Raw genomic sequence first — 22,844 nt, forward strand, 5'->3', positions numbered from 1 at the left:
TAATAATGAATTATTGTGATGTTAAATAGACAATGTTAGCTATCAAAGAGCGACGTTGTTTTTCATTTGGACCTTCGTCTTCAAGGCAAAGCCTATACCATCCTAGCTAGTCTAGGCCTAGAGTAGGATAAGGCTAGCGCGACATGCGGACGTTGGTACGAGTAGATTAGTCTACAAACGACGCCTAAAGTAATTGATTTTACCCGGCAGAACGAAAGAAGGAAACTCCGCTTTTCAGTCGTCTTAGGCGCTCGTTTTTTGACAAACAATGACCTTTCAGAGGTCAAATTGCTGTCAAGAATATGAATTGGCTGCTTCGCAGCAAAAATTGAATTTTAGGCCCAATTAAAAAATTATTAGTTTATCATCCTCACGCACGTCTTCTATGGTACCGAAAAAAAAATATTTTTATGTTTTTTTGGTTTTTTTTTCATTTTTTCCAATAAATAGTTAGATATTGTTTGTATTATCTTAATAATGTTTTACTTTGAATATCACCCAGCCTAGCTAGGGTGATAAACTAATATTTTTTATAGGGCCTATAATAATACTTTTTCTTTAAAAAAGTACCAAAAAAAAAATAATACAAATACATGATTGTACTTCAAATACATGGTGAACGAGATATAAAGACAAAAAAATGAGAAGGAACAGTAATGTGAAGTCAGAAGCATTATCTTCTTAAAATTACATTATATTACAAAAATGAGGAGGACTAATTGCTAAAATAATACAGTATGCTATTACAATTGAATAAGAAAGACAGAGTAGTTTTTCTAATAAATTGAAACATGCTGAATAGCGATTAATCGTTAGCAGGCTGCAGTTGACACAAGAATGGCATGGCATCAATAAAACAAATGAATACCTCCTATTTAAACATACTGATAAAGCACAAAGTTTATGAAATTACTTTATATGTCAGAAATAGTTGATGTATTTAAGAAATACATTTTTTAAAATACTGTGAATCTCACATTGAATTAGTATCACGCTGTGAGAAAGTTATTAAACAAATTGCAATGGATCTTTTAGTCTTTCCCAAGGTAGTTATTGACAAATCCCATGTTCATGTTCCACGCTGAACATGAATTGACAACTTTCCAGCAAAGCTCATCAAATCATGATTTCTTCCTCTCATGTCCACATGTGGCTTCTTTGCGGTCCCTCCACATCAGGGAGGATGCGGGCAAGGTCGGCATCATTTGAAGTGCAGAACGAGCTGAATCATACATGAGTACAAAGTGTCCATCATGTTCTTCTACAGCAAGTTAAGGAGCTGTAACCTTGTGGTTGAAGTGCCCATCTTCGAATCACAAGAGCCTGGGTTTATTCTTGGAAAAAAATTGTCACAACTCTCCAAGCTCCATAACAAGATTAGGTCACTTCAACAAGGGTCAAAGTTCACAAAAGTTAGCATTGCTTGATAGTTAAATATTGCGTAAAATTTAAAGAGCACTTCACTTTATATAATGGAAATGATACGGGGAGCACTTCAGGGGAGCACTTCACTTTATATAATGTAAATGATACGGGAGACCCATGGGGGGAGGGAGAGAATGCGCTGGAGAAGGGTGGTGAAGGGTACCTTATACCCGAAAATAGAAAATCCAATTTAATGAAGTCAGTGCAAAAAGATGAAACTTTTACTCAATTCTTGTTCTTATTTAAAAATTCAGAATTGACAAAATTCAGACCAGGAGATCGTATGAGAATTTGGGAGACTCCTAATTGGCCGACATACTGTATTAGGGTGGAAGTGAATTTTTGCAAGACACGTCCAAGTTAATGTATTTATAGCTAAACTTGTTCAGATCACAGTAGTATATAATTCGTATTTATTATCAAAATGCTTAAAGATTCCACAATTTTAATAAAGAATTTCACATATTTGACAGTGTTTAAATTAAATTTATTTAATTGTTTATGACAGATGACATCTTTAGGAATAATAAAGTAATCAAACATTGATGATTAAATGACAAGAAACCATCAAATTACACCGCCACTTCAAATAAACCATTGATCTGTCCTCAAAGTTCATCAACAAATATCGGTCTCTTATTAAGTTAAAAAAAACTCTTGGACAAAGGGGAAATGACAGTTAACTCAGAGTGGCGGAAGATGACCGCTGTGTTTCTGCAATAGCCAGACACCTCTGGTGCAGGAGAAGTACTGCTTAGTACATCCTTGAACCTCTCACCACAGCACCCTCAGCCGCTGGACTTTCTGACAGCTTCAAGTAGACGGGCTCAATCAGGATTACCCTGCCTCAGATGATCCTGTCACTAAATATTGTATCAAAAGTTGAATAAAAAAAAGAAGAATGAAGAAATTCATAAACATGCTAATCAGATTGGAGTCAGATGCAGAGATGAATAAATATCTATAATCACATGCTATTTGCAGCTCTCTAAGCTGACTGGTTTATAAACAATTACGAGAAGGGGCATACAGGTCGTTGAAACATGGGGCATGATGATTGATATGCTTCTAGGAATACAGATGGAGAGACCTCGTCAATTTTAATAATCTCTTTTGAAATATTTTCTGTATTTATATATTCAATCAATATTTCATAGGGTTAACTGATTCTAGTTTGAAAGCTGTCTTGGATCAACTCTGCCACATACACAAAGCTGATTTGATGGGAGGGGGACAGTAAGGTCCTGAGAGGAAGCCTTGGTAAGGGGGTACAGGGGAAATAAGCCCCTTAGCCCTCATAGAAACTGGGTAACTTCAGACACTTTTTTAGAAGGTATTATCCCGAAGATTTAAAAAAAAATTGTTTGGTCCAATGGGGGCTTAACCCTTGTAATCTCCTGCCTCTGAGCTGTATTACAGTATGACCTAGTGACTCACTGTTCCTTCTACCACCACCATGTTTGTACACCTCAAGTGTTTTTACCTTTAATTTGCATTATTACCGCTAACACCATTTAGTACCACACTGTTGAAAATCCAATTTAATTTAAGGACAACTTAGTATATAACACGAATACACTGAAGCTTTCAACAATAATAACATACTGTACAATGTAATTATTTCCTATAAACTGATAAAGAATATTAAACCTCCCCACCTCCTTCCCACCCCAAAGAAAAAAACATTTCTACATACTTGGTTGCCATGGTTACTTGTAAGTATACATATAGCATAAGCAAAATTAAATATAAAAAATTACCTTTAGATAAAATTCAGCTAAATATGCCTGCCAACTTGTTGCAGTGTTTGTTAGCAATCTATCTGTCTGTGTTTGACATCCGACGACGTCATCTCCTAAAGAAATACGTATCTGAAATTGTAGAAAACAAGCAATATATAAAATTACTCTGTCACGTTTAGCTAAACAGGATACTTGGTAAATCTAGAATTTAGTATCAACAAACACCAAACAATTCACTCTTTTCTATACACCCTTTGGCCAGGTGAATGTGTAAAGGAAGTACTGTATGTTGTATTAATTGCCACCCTAACCAATAAATTATAATCAGTTTTGCAAAGTGCTGCCAGCCAGTCCTTTAATCCACTTGCAAAATTAGGAGACAGAAATTAAGAAAATATACAAATATTTAAAGTACAACTCTTAGTGTAAACTAACTGCTATTAAGTCAATTTTTAATATTATAAAAAAAAAATAATATCAATAATAACAATAATAAAAAATAATAATAAAGGTATAGAAATCTCATACTGAAACTTAGTATTACTGAGTAATGTTCAGGAATGCTGAACTGACCAAATGGACAGGTCATGTACTAAGTGGACACTAACAGACTAAGCTGTGCAGTATTAGACCCCACGTCGCTGGATAACTAAAAACGAAGTCCAATTTTCAATTCAAATTAGGGTTTTCCACTTTCTCTTTTAATAAATCACTTACTTCACCCCTTTTTAGAATGAATTATCTTCTTTATTTACGAAAACAACGCTAAATGTATTAAGAACACGACCAATCCAAAAAATCAGCGGTCTGAAGAATTTCTCTGCTGGGACTGGCATGTGGCAACAATGCATATCACATACTGCATCATCAATATCATTTTTGCATTTCTCTATAGTTTTTTTTTCACATCCACAATGGGGATACCATATACTTTAACAGACAAAAAGCAGTGAAAAAGTAACGAAGTCCCACAAGCTTTGAATCAACCAATCAACAGAGCCAATAGTAATCCCCTACATCTTAAACAACATGCAGAGGATAAACTTGTGATCTGGTAAGGATTATCAAAGATGATCATCATTTATCATGAAACTGATGCGAGAGCAGTTCAGTTTTGAATTTGTTCTATGCGTACCCTGTTGATCTTGTGTTAAGGCAATGGAGTGATTAAGCACAATCAACATAATATATGTTATACTGACAGAATTATGGCATGGATTTACAAAACTGACACTTGTGTACAGATACAAGTTGTTTTTTGCCATCACTATCAATATTGTGTTGCCATTAAAGATATATTGTCTTTGTTTAGCACAAGTAAATATTGAAATTTTGCTTATTTTTTAAGTTATTAGCATTCAATTAATCATTAGAATAAATTTTGAACAGGAATGTAAAATCAAATGTTGTTTTCTTAAATTACATTTACATTAAAAAAATTAGTAGGACTAATTGCTGAAATACTATAGTATTCCACTCCAATTGAATAAGGAACACGGAGAAGCTTTTCCAATAAACTGAAACTTAGTTGAATCCGCGATTAATGGTTAGCAGGCTTTGTAATTGATTGAAGATTGATCCTTACAAATTATGTGATATAAATACTGTTTCTATATTCTTTTTATTATAAACATTTGTAGTAAAATCTAAGTATATCAGCAAAATTGAAGTGTTTTGACCTTGCTTTGGAGATTGATTACTTATTTTATCCTTTTAAATGACATTCTATGTTTAGATTGATTTATCTTAGTGTTTGTTCAGAATTTAATAAATAAGATATTAAAGGTATTGAGAATATATCATGTGATGAGAGATTCGCATCATGTGATATACCTATTCACAATACATGCAAGTCATGTGATTAGCCCGCCTCATGATTAGCTAATCATGTGAATAGCGAGTCACATGATGAGGTAGTCATGTGATTAACTAGTCACATGACTAGCCAGCCATGTGACATGCTAATATCGTGCATTTTCTTAACTAGTTATTCTGTTACCAACCTACAGTAGCTTGTGTATTGAGCAGGATTAGAGTGGAGGAGCTGTGTAGCTCACCAGTTAAGTTACTTGCCTTTCCGATCTTCAAATTACCATCTTTTTTTTTATAGGACTAAAAAGTTTTAAAAACTCTTCTCACTAAAACATACTGAGAATATAGTTTATAGATCATTTAATGAATACTTGTGGGATAAGTTATTTTTTTGTTTAATTAATTTTTAAAATGTTTAGAATTCAATAGAATAGTCCTACAACAGTAAACTTGTCATAATAATAATCACAATATCTACTGCAATCTTGACAAAATACAGTTGAATACCACTGACGATAGAAGTAAAATATAAAAAACCATTTAACTAAAATATAGAAAAAAGGTCAATTCCCTAAACATTGTTTCCTTTGCGACAAACTGCAACCAATTCCAATCAGTCGTTTCCATGGTAGTGAAAGATGATGTTTTCCATTAGACTAGGAAGCAATTTATACATTCAATGGAGGAGTGCACAACCAATAAATACAGATTAATTACTACTTAGAAAACACTACTTTGTCAGGCAAATAGCTGTGTTGATTAATACACCGAGTTGGTTGATCTCTTTGCTGTTTGTAAGGTAACACTGACGCTAAGTATATTATATCATATGATGCACCGTCCTTCTCAAGTACCATAATGCTAGTCTTACAGAATTCCGCCATGACATTTTACAAATCTCTCTAAAAATGACATGCTGCAAAAAAGCTGCTGGAACTGTCTCTAGACATCCTAAAAATCTTAACTTGAAACATCAAGGGTTTTTAAATGACTGTAATTAACACCAAAAACTATCGGAACACCATCGGAATAAAATTAAACCATACAGTATGATACTAAGGATGTAGTATCTGTGATGGAACTAATAATGTACTTAGTATTAGGTCACTAAAATTTGGTTTGGTTTCAATACTTTATAACAATTAAATATAACTTTTTTTTACATTTTTATTGGGCAGATTTTAAACTAGTAAATAGTACATGTAGTGGAACTATAGTAGGGTGGGTAAGATATTTGCCTTCATATTCCAGGGTCCTGGAACACAATTCACCCCCAAATTTGACACCTCTCTAAGACCTCTTCAATCAAGACTACTTTTTTTTAAGTATTACAATCTTAAATCTACAAAGCTAGTCCTCTGTTAAAGACCAAACCCCAAGACCACCCCACAATTTCAGGCCCCAAATGTGGTCTCAAATTATTGAGGGGAAGGAAAGGGGTGAACTGAACTCCTTTCTCTCAATTTAGAAGAGCTCCACTGCCTAATCCTCCTTCATTGTTAGATTAATAAACAAGATGGTTACTGAACCAATGTGAATAATATATAAATAAATAAATAAATAAATATCATCAGACATCCTTACCTAACTATTTATCAACAACAAACATCCAACATACACACTATTGGTTATACAGTATCTATAGCATCCCAACTATTAGCGATCAGGAAATTTCATCACAATTACTGGCCCCAGGTCTTAACCAACCACATTAGCTTCTGATCTTGGATGCATTATTGGGAAATGTTTCCCTGGCCAAGAATCCTAAATTCACATGTCCCCCGTGGCTAATCTCAGCGTTGCATTTTCCTCCCACAATCCTCCTGGAAATGTGACAACTTCGTGATAAATCTTAAAAAGTAGGGCAGAAGACAACCACGTCAATTAACGAGTTTCAACACACTTTCAACAATAACAAAATTACCAACATACTGGTAAATGTCAATTCTTTTTTCACTGGATAAATTACAAACAAAATTATGAAAACTTTATCTCTTTTTTGTCTTCACTTCATTTCTAGTTTCTATTGACTGACTCACTGTATTTGGTGTAATTTCAAAGCATAACTCCATTCATTCAAGAAATATGCAAAATAAAACAAATTTTTCAAAAAGTACATTTAAGAAAAATAAAATCAAAGGATAAATCATGAAACTTAAAATTGAATTTGTTTTCAATGGAATCATCTTCTATTTTTTTGTATTCCACCAGAATTGGTATTAGATCCAGATATTTTGTTAACAATAATAATAAACAAATGTTAACATAAATGAAAGATCATAATAAAATGATTAAATATTGACTACTTTCATTTGAATCACAAATTAATACTTAAGCAATCTTAACAATTGACTTCATTCAAATATTATATATTCACTGAGAAATAGATGAGATGACAGAATAATACAAGTTACTGATTGAGAGATATGAACTTTGAATTAAACTGAAGCATTTATAATTTTGGATAGAAACCTAAATACATACTAACCAGAAGGAAATGAGTGAATCACATCAAAAAGCAATATCAAATTTATTTGTCCCTCAGGAAATTACATAGAAAATGCATTTCACATATAATTAGGTATTAAAATACATTTAAGTTTTTTTTTTTTAAATGACATGAATATATGTTTCTAGAGGCCTACTGAAAGCGTGTTTATAAATGTGTAATAAATATATTTGATATTAAGATTTTTAGTAAGTTTTGTCAAGTATAAATTTATGACAATCAACATGGTTTGGCACAGTAGTAATGGTTTAGTTTCCCAAGCCTCGAATTCAGGGTTTAAATCCGTCGCTGTATTTTTTTCTTTTTGCATGTGTCCTCGAGCGTGTACATCATTCACATTGCTTTTCTCCACCCGGAAGTTCTGTGCGTGGGTGGGTACCTGGTGGGATGCTTGCACTGCACCAAATGTGGACTCAATGACCAGTGAAAAATAAATGCTTAGTATTTAGTAAGCAAAAGAAAAGGTGCTACATGAATGCTCACTAATATTCATTGGATTGGATTGGATTTATTCGGTGTAAACACCTAGGATAGCCCACGAAAGTCTAGAAGAAGACTTATTTCCAGTGGGGTCCTTCTGGTGGTGATTGGGCAGTACACTGGGAGACAATCCCCTACTCTTTTCCGAAGAGTGTACTGCGTTCTTTAATGCACACGGGACCAACGGCTTAAATGTCTCATCCGAAAGGCTTGCGCTATTGTAACTTGTATTTCAGCCCCCAGCTGAAATACAAGGAGAGGCAGCGATGGGAATTGAACCGGGGACCTAAAGATCTTCACAGTTCAGCGCACACACAGTGGCTACCTGTACCACCAGATTAGCCGACTGAGCTAAACTGCTCTCTATTAATTTTTGAATATTTTAATTTTCCCTTTTTATTTGGGTGTCCAAAAGTGTGAAATTCATTTGTAAGAGTAGAAAAAAATTAATTTCAATTAGATATATCCGTTTGTATTGTGATATATCAGATATATCCCTAATCATACTGAAGGTTAAGACTGTGAAATAACTTCATAGATACTTAATTAGATTATTTATTGAATTAGGCAAATTCCCATTAACAAGGTGATAAAACTTCTTTATAAGGTGATGAAGCTTCCTAATAAGGTGATGAAACTTCCTGAAAATTTTATCTTTATATAATCATATGTCCTATGCTGTAGTATTAAGATAATTTCTTACTCCATACTACCTTTTCTTTTATTTATATTTTTTTTTTTATTCACCATGAAAAATATGAAAATTTGTCAAAAATTCAATTAAAGCATTGAATTTGTTTATTGTAAAATATAAATAATTTACCAACTTCATAAGATAAATCAAACCAACTTAATCAAATATAGGAACGAGATCAAAACAAATCAAGGGTGTATTTAATGAAAGATGTATTATTTATGTCAGTTAATTGACAGGTGAAATATTCCTTAAACTATAGAAAGGTAAGCAAATTCAAATATTAAATTTGTATTGTTCAGGTTTATGGCTAAAACCAGACAGTATAATATCTTTAAACTCAACTGTACTATCTTGAAATTCGGACCCTGAAGCGAGATTTAGTTAAAAATGCACCACATCATACAATGAATAGCATACTGAATGATAAAGATGATGATGGGTAGTAAAATTTCAAAGAAAGGTGAAATTAAGCAAAACCAACTTGACTTCAAAGTACAAAATCATCTTCGTGTGTCATTCTCATTAAAGCAGGTACAGTAGCTGAATTGTAGAACTTATGCATAATAATACATTCTAAATAGGTCTATAATACTACATGCCTTGCATGACAGTTAATAGTACAGTAAACTCATTATTCAATACAGCATAGACAATATAAACATACATACACTATGTATCTATGTTAAGCTAATAAAAATGAATTGCTACACAATTTATATTAGCTTACAATTTAGAAAATCAAAATGACAAACTATTTTGCTCCCCAATTAACCAATACATCAATAATAAAATCTACACAGTATATAATAACTACACATCAGGAAGATAAAGGAGCCCACAAACTGTCACACATTTATTACTAGCTGCTACAGAAGGAGGGTGAAGACATCAACTAAAATTTAATGTTTGCAGCACTATATAATTACAAAATATTATCATTATTATTATTGTTATAAGGGAGAGTCAAATAGTTTAGCTGTTAAGGCAGGGACGCCGCAACCTAGCTACAGACATAATTGCTGGCTCAAACAGCAGGCTTACTTATGGTTCCGGTGGTGGAACAAGTCTTCTCGGATAAGGACTATAAACCGTAGGCCCAGTGTACACTCATGTGCATTTTTTTAAAAAGCCTTACATCCTTTGAGACAAGTTGGGGGGGGGGGGAGATTACACCGCTGTACTGGTCCATACCAGTTACCCTGCGGTTATAAACCATTAGGTATTTTGAGATATGTTCCTACATAAACGTAAACTGTAGATTCCAAACGCAAACAGCAAAATGGTTCGGCTTATATTCAGGGCCTTCTTTAAATAATGAAAAATGTGATGCTTTTATCAGCGAAATCTCTTTATGAGGCTTAGAGAGTGTTTTTAGTCCTGAGAAAAGTCCTGTTCCTTGGGATTAGAAGGCAAGCATCTTAACCACTAAGCTATTTAACTCCACTCCACTTAACTTAGATGCTTAACATCGACCCTTTATACATTCTTATGAACAATTTAATGATTTTCATACTAAAAAACTGTAAATTAGTTTTGATCTAGAAGTGGTCAGCGCATCGGTTGTTGCTTCAACTCCCAACCTCGAGGTCGGAGGTTCAAAACTCTCGCTGTGCAAACCACTTGTGTCCTTGGGCAAGGCACTTTATCTACGGTTGCCTCTCTCCACCCAGGAGTACAAGTGGGTACCTGCTACAAAAATGCGCTGATTACTAGCTGCAATATTATGGAATTCTCCCCAGGGAGCTGAGTATGTGTTCCATACGTGTTTCATCCAATGACCGGGATAGTAATGTGAAGCGCTTAGAGGCTTAATGCATGAGGCACTATATAAGACCGACATTATTATTATTATCTGTGATTAATTAGAAGTACAATTTTTATTGTTTTATTTGAAAACTAATATTTTTAATTTATATTGTTAAACAAAAATTTTAGTGGTTTTTGAGATGCCAACACTGATTGTAAATCTTTAAATTTTGAGCTAATATGACAATAAGCAGTAATGAGAGAGTCATATTCAATCTCACCTTGCATCCAAATCCATTGGAGAATTTGTTTCGGTTTTGTCTACTGCCTATCCTGTAAATTCCAAACAAAAGGTAAACTCCTTATTAACTAATATTATACTACGATGCACACACACATTACTAGCACAGCTGTCAATGCTTTACCACATGGGATGGTAGCGTACGAGACATACAGTTTCCTAATGTCTAAATAATAGCAGTAATACTATGTCAAAAACATATTCTAAACATTCAATAACACCAAGATTTTTTTTTTCTTTGCAGGTTATTGATCGTAGTAGTCGGATGTTTTTATTAATAGCGTTTGACCCTCTTTTAGAAGTAGGTAACAAGGTTTATAAATGACATTTGCAAAACAAACTAAAAAGCAGTACCATCTGCCTGTTTGCCTGTTCATCTATTGTATCTATAACTATATCTACAATACGTCTGCTAGCCTATTTCATGTTACCGTTTATCTAGTACGCTTGCTTTGAGAGGTCCAACATCATTCACCTTAACTATCGCTCTCGTTCTGAATAAATTATTAAATATAAGCTTCCTTTTTCCCCCTTTGTCGCTTGCCTTACCCTTCCACTGATTATATCTAGTAGTAGTAGTATGACTATATCTAGTAGTAGTAGCGTAGTGTTGTATCTGAGTGTTGTTTTCCGAGTTTTCCAGACAATAAAATTATCTTGAATCTGAACATATGGCCTTACCAATTTGTCTTTCTTGAATTAACATGGAATAGTAGATCTCTTTTCGCCAATCTGCTCAAAGATGGGCTCACTTGTTCTTCTGTTTTACAAATATTTTCGACCTTCTGCAGACAAAACCACATCTAAAAACTGTACAGCATTTTCATCTTTCTTTCTTGATGTTTCAATGCATTGCAGCACGACTCAACAGGGAGCAGAAAGTTTGCTTTTTACATGTAGGTAAATATGGATTGAATGACCGGGAGTAATATAACATCGCAAGCATTTTAACACATGGTCTTCAGATGCTATATAAATACCGAGCATCACTGTATAGGACACTCAACTCCAAACATCAGATGGGAGATTTTTTTCAGTTCTCGATTTAACCTTCTGATATACACATGTTTTGCTAGTACAATTTTGATCTTCGTAGTATCATGGATCAACTTGAAGCTTCAAGGCAAGTGCCAGCATGCTAATCTCGTGCAGTATTTTACCTAAATCGTCTCAGCAGATCTCAGTTATCTCAGGCTCTCTACATTATCAATTTGCTATTCTCTCCTGTTTTTCCCCAAACAGAACACTTTTGTTATGTTATGTTTTTGTTATAAACTTTTTTTTTGATAAGGATAGGCATTCTAAGTCATGTCAAATGTGCTATTGACCATAGTGCATAAATAAAGTAGGGGTGAAGTTTATATGAATATGGTATGTGTATACTGAATTAAAATTCTTTTGATCATTTTCATAAATATGAAAATAATAATGAACAAAAATAGACAATAATTTTTTTAAAAGATAGAATTTATAGAATTATGAAATCAATTAAAATGTACAAATCAAAGATCTTACAATAAGATAGCACTCCCCGCGATGTTCAGTAAAAAGAAGCATAAAAAGCAATTGTAATTGAGAGAGGGTGTCCTAGTTGTTACTATGGCGGTTGTTTCAGAATTTTCACGTAGATCATAGATGTCAAAGTACAAAAGTAATTGTAATTGCGGGAGGGCGCCCTAAACTGCGTTGTTACAGAATGTGTATGCAGAAATCACAGAGAATGCTATCTTGTAATTATTATCTTTTGTACAAATGGATTAATTCATAACAAAAAAGCTGACCAGTAGAGAAAACCATTATTAGTGGAGTTTAATCTACTAAAATAGAATATAAACTAGTTGTATATTTTGTAAGTTTGGAATTAATTCAGAGTAAAAAAAAAGTATGCTATCGACCTGAGAATGGTTTTCTAATCATTCTTCTAAATATCTATTAAGTAAGACAGGCTACCTATCGGCTAGAAATATTCAATCAATTTAATTACGCTCCAGTTCAGGAGAGCCATCCCATTTGGACAATGCTAGGCTTTAAAACCTGCGTAATAAAAAAAAAAAAAAAAAAAAAAAAAAAGCATACATTTGTAATTAGGTAGATTTCACCGAGTACAACATCCGATGTGTCAATTTGGATTTAATAAGAAAGATTGTAATCAAACAAGAGCCTTTAGGGAAAAGGTGGCAAATACCGTAACTTAATGACAGAAGGAAGTCTGAGACTTAACTGGAGATGTACAAATATTGATTTTTCTTGGTCTGATGTATTTCACAAAAAGTATGTCATTCAAATCCGAGTGTAATTGTTTGCAGTAAAGAAAGTTCACTCTTCATTGCTACTTACTGCTAAACTTTATCATCACTAACCTTCATCAACATTTTGTGAAGTTATTAATTTATCAGATTTACCATTGCCAATAAGGTACAGTAGATTCAATTGGTAAGATAAGAAAGATAAGGAAAAGATAAGAAAAGGGAACATAAGGAGGAAAGAAAAGAAATGAAATGTAAAAAAAAAAAAAAATAAAACTGACAAGGTAATATCTGATCAGAACAGAAATGATAGTTTGTATATTAAACTAATGCTACGTAAGAAGGCAAGGTAATAGAAATAATGGATGGTAATACTTTGACAAAATGAAAAGGTTGGTCAACATTTTGATTTCTTTGCCGAATTTATTAATTTTCAATTATAAAATTTACAAAAAAACATTTTTACACATTGATATGTGATTCCTGTTTGTTCTCTGCCTATTATTTGACACTGCGCCTTGAGCACCAATTTTGGTGGTGATGTTTGCCCTTTAAAAATATTATTATTGGCCAAGACCAGAATAGTAGTCCCTAATAACATGTTGGTCCAGAAAATGTTAACAAAGTGGGAAAGACAGAGGGAAATTTAAAATGTACAATGTCATTTGTGATCTCTACCGTTTTGGATGAATCTGGATGATGTCATGTTGAGCACAGACAACTCGTCGGTTGCAACACATCCTTAACAATCACCATCACTAATACATAGCACATTAACTGTATCCACCTACTGTATATATTCTAGAGTGTAAGACAAGGCTTATATAGCAAATTACGATGAAAAACAGGGGGTCGTCTTATACGCACAACACATTCAAATTTTTTATTTAAATCATGTTTGTCTTATGTGAGGATCGTAAGCAACACACAAATTTTCTACTGAAACGAAGCTACTAATTGTTATAGGAATGAACACAATTGTCAATGTGGAGAAATAAGATTCTGATGAACATTTAAAAGCCCATAAAATGGTATTACAGCATTTGGAAGATTATATAAATCTTTTCAAACTCTGGTGTCTTCTTATAAGTAGATCACCCTATCTGCAAAAATATACGGTATTTATTAATACACATGCGAAAGAGCCAATTAATAAATTACATGTTCAGTGTATAGTACAAGGGCCACAGCCAATCAAGGATATAGATACTGCATGATGTTTCCATAGACTATGGCCTAAACATTAATTTCAACATCAGTTCACAAGACGTATACGATAAAAGAAAATCAAAATTCTCCATATTTGCTTTAAACGCTTGCAAATTCTATCTGGCTCTTTCTGGTTTTTCAAGGACCATAAAATTTGAGGCAAGCACTTGTACATAGCTAATTGAGTCGACTACTTTAGATTGCAGCAATCATAAACAGAAATAAATTGAGCATTAATTCAGACCCTGAGGGACAGCCTGATACATTTGAATACGGTATGACAGCCAACAGAACACAACCACATCTTCAGAAGCTTGCATTTAAAGGAGCATTTTCACAAATTCAGATCATTAAAAAAAAAATAATCTATAAAATCCATAAAAGGTTTGCATGCTCTGTCTTGTTAATGATATGTATGCAACTTTACAGTCAATAGCAGGATAGACAACTCAGGATGATTACATTTTCACTAAGGATGAATGCATGCTCAAAATTAATTACGACACCAATTTGTATAAATGTCACTTTAATGACAATCAAATATTAAGATAATGTAGAATAGAGAGCTCAGGATGTTTACATTTCACTAAGGATGAATGCAAGTGTATAAATTAATTATGACACAAATTTGTATAATGTCACTTTAATGACAATCAAATGTTAAGATAATGTTGTAGAATAGAGAGCTTAGGATGTTTACATTCCACTAAGGATGAATGCATGTTTATAAATTATTATACAAATTTGTATAAATGTCACTTTAATGACAATAAAATATTGAGACAATGTTACAAGATAGAGTTCAGGATGATTACATTTTTACTAAGGATGAATGCATGCTCAAAATTAATTATGACATCAATTTTTTATATGTCACTTTAATGACAATCAAATATTGAGATGATTTACATTTTCACTAAGGATGAATGCAAGCATACATTATGACATCAACTTGTGTAAATGTCACTTTAACAACATTAAATATATCACACATTGAGAGGATGCCATACCACATGACTTTCTTTTTCTTCCACATTAAAGGAGCAGTCTCAAGTGCATCATAAATTCATGGCGATCTTTCATTCATTTTTTAAACTGTAGTGAAGATTCAATTACGATTAAAGCCAGGTTAAAGGGGTTTTAATAGGTTGTACAATTGATTTTTCTAAGACACAAAAAGCATATTTGACGAAAAAAACTCAGAACCGTCGGAAAAAGGGGTGAAACCACCTTTTTTAACACCTTTTTTTAACCCCTTTCCTTTCTCCCCCCAGCTTTTAAATATTGGAAAATCTGTATCTCATTAACCACTTCCGAGTTTTTTATCGTCAAATATGTTTTTTGTGTCTTTTTTGTAAATAATAAATTGTTTGTACAACATATCAAAAATATTTTTCCCTTCAGGAGCCTAGCTTTAAGGGGCTTGGATTTTTCATTTTTAGCTTGGGAACAGTTTAATCATTCAATATAAGGCAAGCTCCAGCATCTTTGAAATTTCATATTTTAATTAATAATAATTAATGATTATATTTTTGTACATAATAGTAAATAATTTCAAATTGAATATTTTAAGTTTTTTTTTATTTTTAAATATAAATATATTTTTTTTGAATTTGTAATTGATCTTTGTAAGTTGAATCCCTAATTCAACCATTGGCTGCCAAGGATTCAATGTTGTAGTACTGCTCTTTGTTCTTTTTACTGTTTTCAATAAAAGATACTGACATATACAGTATCTGAAGAGGTACAGTAATGTGATAGCTACAGGATTTTGAAATAAAATATGACTAAATATTAAATAAACACAAAATATAAGCAACAGTTTTGGTAGTTAAGCATTTTTATGTTACAGTATGTACAAATTATATTGCAACTTTTCTGAAAGGCTAAATAAAGAATGAATGAACAATATTTAGTCAAGGTTGGCTAATTCGAGCTACTATTCCAGTCAGCTAGTATCACATCTACAATTTTTTTTGTCTTTTTGCTTTCTAAATTTCTTGTATCTTTGGCCCGGATAAAAATTTATAGCAATAATAAACACTACGATTTTTTAATAGAATCAATTCACGATACTCTGCATGATTTCATCCTAATTCTCTGGCATTTGGCTTAGTTCTGTAAGGTTCAGTTGAAAGAGTATATCAAAAGTCTTGTAGAAATAATCAGCCTTTGATGAGAAATCTATTTTTGGGTGATTTACGACCATTTCAAGATCTAATAACAAGGCATAATGGTTTGCCTTATATCTTAAACGATAATATATTCAAAGGTACAGTACAGTATATATTAAATTCTATGAATTGTCAATATTTTTGTAAGTAGACTATATTCTGTGAATGTTGAATAATTTTTATCAGTTAGCTATGAAAAATTAACTAGATTTATAACTATGTATTTCTTAATTGTTAGCTAGGTAATTAAGCAGAAAAAAGATTCAATTTGTATGCTATAAATTAAAATGATACCTAGTCTATTAGCACCAAGTTACTAATTATTATTATTAAGATGCAATTAGAGCAGAGGTGAGTAGATGATTTTAATCTCCAAGTATAAAATGAGTTAATGAGTACAACGGCCCAATATTTTGAATAAATAAACATTAAGAATGAGATAGAGGGCGCTCTATACTTCCTTCCTCTACTTTGGATAAAAACTATCCAAAACTGATTATTTAAAATATAGTTGATTATACTGTACTTCAGAAAAAATTTAATGCATATGATTTGCAGAGACAAATTTGCAAAAAAACCTTTTAGAGATTAACTACTATTAATCCCTAGTGTAGTAAAAAACATTTATGTGGTTTGTTTTTGTACAATAAAAAATATTAATAAGGACACCTTGCAATGTTATTGTCTATTGGAAACGCATGCAATGGCTTGAGAAATGACACAAATACCAAGGCCAACAAATGATAAGAAAACACAAAGGGAAATGATGAAATTAAGGATGGAAAAACCAGAATGGAAAGAGGAAATGACAGCACGGTAAATTGATGACTATACATTAAAATTATGTTTTTTAATTGATATTATGAAAATTTTCTAAGCTTTTGAAAAATAATTGCTCACCTTGATTTTTTTTTCCCTTTTTTCATGGTATTCATTTTTTTTTAATTATTTCAGAGATTATAGGTACTTAAGTTACACTTTTTTTTTTTTTTTTTAAATTTACAATGGCAAAAAGAGGTGGGGAGTGAAAGTTGGATTAAATTAAAAAATATCTACATATACCATGTCTAAAAAATAATAGTAAATTAATGGAAATAAATGGCAAAGTAAGTTACTTTAGACATTAACCAATTTATTATGTAATTTATTTTTATTTATTTTATTTTATTTTAACAATATTTTGTGAAGGTGGGCCATCCAGCCAAAGCAGTCACTAATATGTAGGTTTGCGCATTGCGCAAAGTTCAGTTCCATACAGTATTTCTATTCTGCACCCACCTTTTCAAAAATCCTGGAAATGCCGCTGATCATTATCATTATTCTTGTGGTTTGGTATATAAACTCAAGTACTGTGGTTATATATTCTGAATATATGATTACTTGTCCATATTCCATCAATTAATTAGACTACAAATGGTTATGATACACAGAAAATAGTCCACTGGGAGGATATTCTAAATACTAAACTATTTTTAGCTTCTAATTCTAGAGAAAGTTGACCAAACCACCCTGTGAGCCATCCAGGAGGGTAACCACTGACAACCAAATAATGTTTCTGTTTGGCACCTTGACAAATGACACCATTTCCAGTATTATTGCAGGCTGGGGTGACGGTTAGATCAGTCTTTAAGGTTAATATCCCAAACAGTAATAAGGGGACAAGGTACTGTAACTATAGCAACCATAAGTATTCAGATTCCGATGTCATTAATGGGTATAAAATAAAAACCCTCCAAGTGAGGACAAGTGAACCATTAATATGTAGGTTTGCGCATTGCAGTATTTCTATCCTGCACCCACCTTTTCAAAAATCCTGGAAATGCCACTGATCATTATTACTATTCTTGTGATTTGGTATATAAACTCAAGTACTGTGGTTATATATTCTGAATATATGATTACTTGTCCATATTCCATCAATTAATTAGACTACAAATGGTTATGATACACAGAAAATAGTCCACTGGGAGGATATTCTAAATACTAAACTATTTTTAGCTTCTAATTCTAGAGAAAGTTGACCAAACCACCCTGTGAGCCATCCAGGAGGGTAACCACTGACAACCAAATAATGTTTCTGTTTGGCACCTTGACAAATGACACCATTTCCAGTATTATTGCAGGCTGGGGTGACGGTTAGATCAGTCTTTAAGGTTAATATCCCAAACAGTAATAAGGGGACAAGGTACTGTAACTATAGCAACCATAAGTATTCAGATTCCGATGTCATTAATGGGTATAAAATAAAAACCCTCCAAGTGAGGACAAGTGAAACATTAGAGAGTCATCAAATTTCGTCGGAATTTAGTTTGTGAGTTTATTGAGAAGGAATAAAATATTATTAGGAGACAAGACATTTTATGAAACCCTAATGACTAGAAGGTTCATGAAAAAAATAATGGAAATGAAATATTTAAAATTAAATTAAATTTCCTTTTAATTATAAAAAAATATGTTGGCTATGTCAACATGCCTAAGGACACCAGAAAAAAAAAGATGTTGCCAGGCGAGTCTTATAAGAGCTTGCACGATAAAATCGTAGGAGGACCATCACATTTACTATGATCAGTACTTGATAAAAATTCACATGAAAAATGTGCAAATATACAAGGAGAATGATTCAAATCAGTATATCAGAAACTATCTAATAATAATTTTTAAATAGGTTTAATTAATTGTCTGGAGATTGTATAGACAGGCTCTAATATGAAACATGGAGTTATGTCAAACCAAGCCCAATTGTAATAATTAGCTTAAGACACTGGATGAGTAATAAACAAGGTGAGCAATTAATAAGGTTAATAATTGATTACTGACAATATTGCAGCACATCATAAATACAGAGCGCAGATAGTAAAGGAGACCGACCTGAAGGGCCTCAATAAATGGTGTTTGTTTTGAGAGGCAGACTGACTCAGGTCTTCATTATCATTGATTTTTATTGCATAGGGTACAGATGCATTGTGTAATGCATAATTTGATGCCAGTTTAAAGCAGATGAAAATGGTACACTTATCAAATCTGTGTTAACACATAAAGGCTCTGTCCACACTTACAAATTTATACAATACCTGTGGTTTTCCATATATGGAAGTCATATTACATCATCATGCAAATATATGGATGTGATATGATATTATCATGCCCAAATATGGATGTGATATATCATCATGCCCATATATGGAGCACAAATCTGTCGCATAAAACTTGATACAGGATAAAACACTGACTGATGTTTGTTAACCTAATTGTTTGATGATACTTCAACTTGTTTTTATATTTCAACTTTATACAAAAAAATGCATAATTACTGTACGAACTTAAACTGTTAACATTAAATGTTTAACTCATGTTTGGTATGATTTTTTAAATATTTAAACACCTCAAAATCTAAAATGATATAATAAATTATTAATATTTTAATCAAATATATATTACCATGTTCAAATAATAATAATAAAAGATAGTACCATATAAAATTATAGCAAATTCAAATTGTTTATTTTAATCTAATAATTATTTAATTCCAAATAATCTATCAAAAATCCCTCAATCTCTTAAACATCTACAATAATGAATAATAACCTCTTATAAAAAGACTATGTTGCCTTTTTAATGTATTGTTTCATTTATTAATGATATTTTAAAGGAATTAATGTTATGAAAACTTCTATTAGCAATAAAATCCTATGCTGTACAAATTAATGTATTACTGCAATAATGTCATCAAATAATATATGGTTATTATAAGATGCAGAACAAAAAATAATCAAGTTTATAATGACTATTTATGAATGATTTTACTGTTGTTTCCAACACATTAATCGCAATTAGATTGTTTATACGGTTTCATTCGACTAATCATCTGTGCTAACATATTACCTACATAATCCCCACGTCTCTTGACTGCGTATGCAACGCTTAATAGATGCAATTCAAAAAGAATGAAAGTTGAACTGGGAGAAAAAATTGTTCCACATGAATGGGATTGCAGTGCGATTGGGAGCCCTGTGCTGTGAAAAGTGGTTACGCTTCGCCGCACCTGAGCGCACACAACATGCGCCTTATTTCCGCATGATGCAGGAATTTGTCGCCTCTCTTGAACCTTTTCTATTCAATTTAAACTGGCACGAAAACTAGAGATGATGATGTTGGCCATTTTTATAATTTACAATTTAAATTTCACAATTTTTATCATTTCTGAATTGTATTCATTCTTTTCATTTCTCAGTAGTAGAATTATTTTTGATGAATTTAATGATTTTAGAATTTATCATCCTATTTAAAAGGAAAAATACTGATATACAGTAATGTACTTAAGTATCTGTAATATTGAACCATGCTATCAAATATAATTTTTATGTTACATGTATGTTATATACCAATCAATAATCTTTAAACTACCATTTATATATCATTGGTCCCCATTTGCGATACATGTTTTGTGCTCTTGTGAAAGTAATGGAAAAATGGATGGCCCTGTATGAAGTAGAGAAAAATACTGTTGTACTATTGCATTTAAATTAATTTATTTTATTATTTTCATTCTTATAATTTATCGTTTTTTACAGTAATGTGTGTCGATATCTGTGAAAAGTCACTACACCACGGCAAATCGTAATCATTGACGTTTATCCTACGATTACTGTAGAACAAAGGAGCGAGACAAAGAAGTTCTTGATTTCATTAATATTATGTTATACTTCAATGCAACTTATGACCTAATGTCATTCCTGAATTAATATAATTCTCATACTTTATAATTTAAAAATTACAGTAAGTTAACCTGCGTAACCGTTGGAGATTTGAACTTAATGTAACTTTGAGTAATTTAACTTGTATAAATTCCCAGCGTACTTAAAGTTGTTAACATTATCAGTATTTTAAATTTGCACAGTGGTGGCTCAATAAATTTGGCGACATGGGGTCGGGTATGTAGAGTATAAACAGTAATTGTATTTTATGTTTGTTTTAACATGTACAGTTGGACTAACTGAAAACAAACTTGATATTATTGCTACAGTGGGGCTGCATTCAATTCATTGAGGAAATCATTCAACACTATACGCAACGAATAAAGTACAAATCTAAAGAAACAAATGCCAGAAGACTTTATTTAATCTTGTACTGCACCAGCCTCTCTGGACACAAAAACAGAACATATGGACACGAAAACATAAGACAGTTAGCAAGACAACACAAACACAGACACAACACAAAGGAACATCAGATACAGCAAGATGTACATTGAGGAATTAGTAGACTGGGCAATAGGAAAAACCAGTTGGGATTAAATTAAGACGTGGAGAAGGGAGCATAATATTTGCGGCGATAAGGTCATTACGAAAGATCTTTTAACTACAAAAACATAAAATTGCATTTCAAAATTCACAAAAATAATCAACAAAAAGAAGGAAAACATTTAAACCTATAAATTGACATAAAACATTCTTTAAAGCAAGAAATATTGATCTTTCCTAGATAAGATATATTCGAATCAGAGTCTATCACACTTGCTAGGTATTACATAGACCAGGAATGGGGTGACCACTGAAAGAATGGAATTACATTTTGCTCGTTGGTGACACTGTTCTAAGGAATATGTTTCGTACAGTAAACACATTTACAATCAAGAAATAAGGGAAGAATTAACACCTTTTCTCCTTCACTGATCTTGTTTGAGAGTAGGCCTACTTATAGGTGATACTATGTTTATGTTAATAATATGTCACCTTTACTGTTATTATTAAATAGCAAATTTATTTTATAAAAGGAACAATAATAATCATATAAAGGGAATAACACCAGTCATATAAAGGTAATTTAACACTCATTTCCTCCTTTCAACGATCTTCTTAACAATAGTTTTCAAACTATAGGTGATGATACTCACAGCTATGTTGATATGTCACCTTAGCTTCCTATCCCTTTTAAATTCACCAGATTAATCATCATCTAATTAATTACCTAATTACAGCTGCTCGTTACAATCATACCCATTTCCTCCATTTGCTGCATTGACCCTTAAAGTGGTGGAATATAACATCAAAAACTAAATTAGTTGATCTGCATCACCTTGGAAGCTGAGAAATTATATTGGAACATTTTAGATTGATGAATTAGTGGTTTTCCATTTTTTAACCACCATCACAATCAAATTCAATATTTTTATTCACAAAAACATAATCAACTACTTAAACAAATTGAAAATTCCAAACATTTAACAATTAATTTTCTTTTCATTGCACATAAAATTATGTTACTGTACATTGAGGTCCTGCGATTAAGCAATAATTTTAATTAAACTTTAGAATGAAAACAAAAATGCTAATTACTGTAATACTCTACTGTATACTTAATATTGTTCATTTGCTGCATTGACCCTTAAAGTGGTGGAATATAACATCAAAAACTAAATTAGTTGATCTGCATCACCTTGGAAGCTGAGAAATTATATTGGAACATTTTAGATTGATGAGCAATTTATTGAATTAGTGGTTTTC

The 22,844-nt window shown here is 32.1% G+C and overlaps 1 protein-coding gene across 2 annotated transcripts in view; it reads right to left on the reverse strand.

Moving 5' to 3' along the window:
* LOC117114410 (zinc finger MIZ domain-containing protein 1-like) overlaps nucleotides 1-22,844 on the reverse strand; it is a 72,185-nt gene that overhangs the window by 27,427 nt on the left and 21,914 nt on the right. For both annotated transcript variants that reach the window (XM_033258083.1, XM_033258082.1), the window contains exon 3: nucleotides 3,186-3,296. The gene's annotated coding sequence lies outside the window, so the exon portion shown is untranslated. The remainder of the gene's footprint in view (nucleotides 1-3,185; nucleotides 3,297-22,844) is intronic.

The sequence above is a fragment of the Anneissia japonica genome, unplaced genomic scaffold (assembly GCF_011630105.1).
Source record: "Anneissia japonica isolate Jap-2015-1 unplaced genomic scaffold, ASM1163010v1 scaffold1231_len1163931_cov198, whole genome shotgun sequence".
Lineage (NCBI taxonomy): Eukaryota > Metazoa > Echinodermata > Crinoidea > Comatulida > Comatulidae > Anneissia > Anneissia japonica.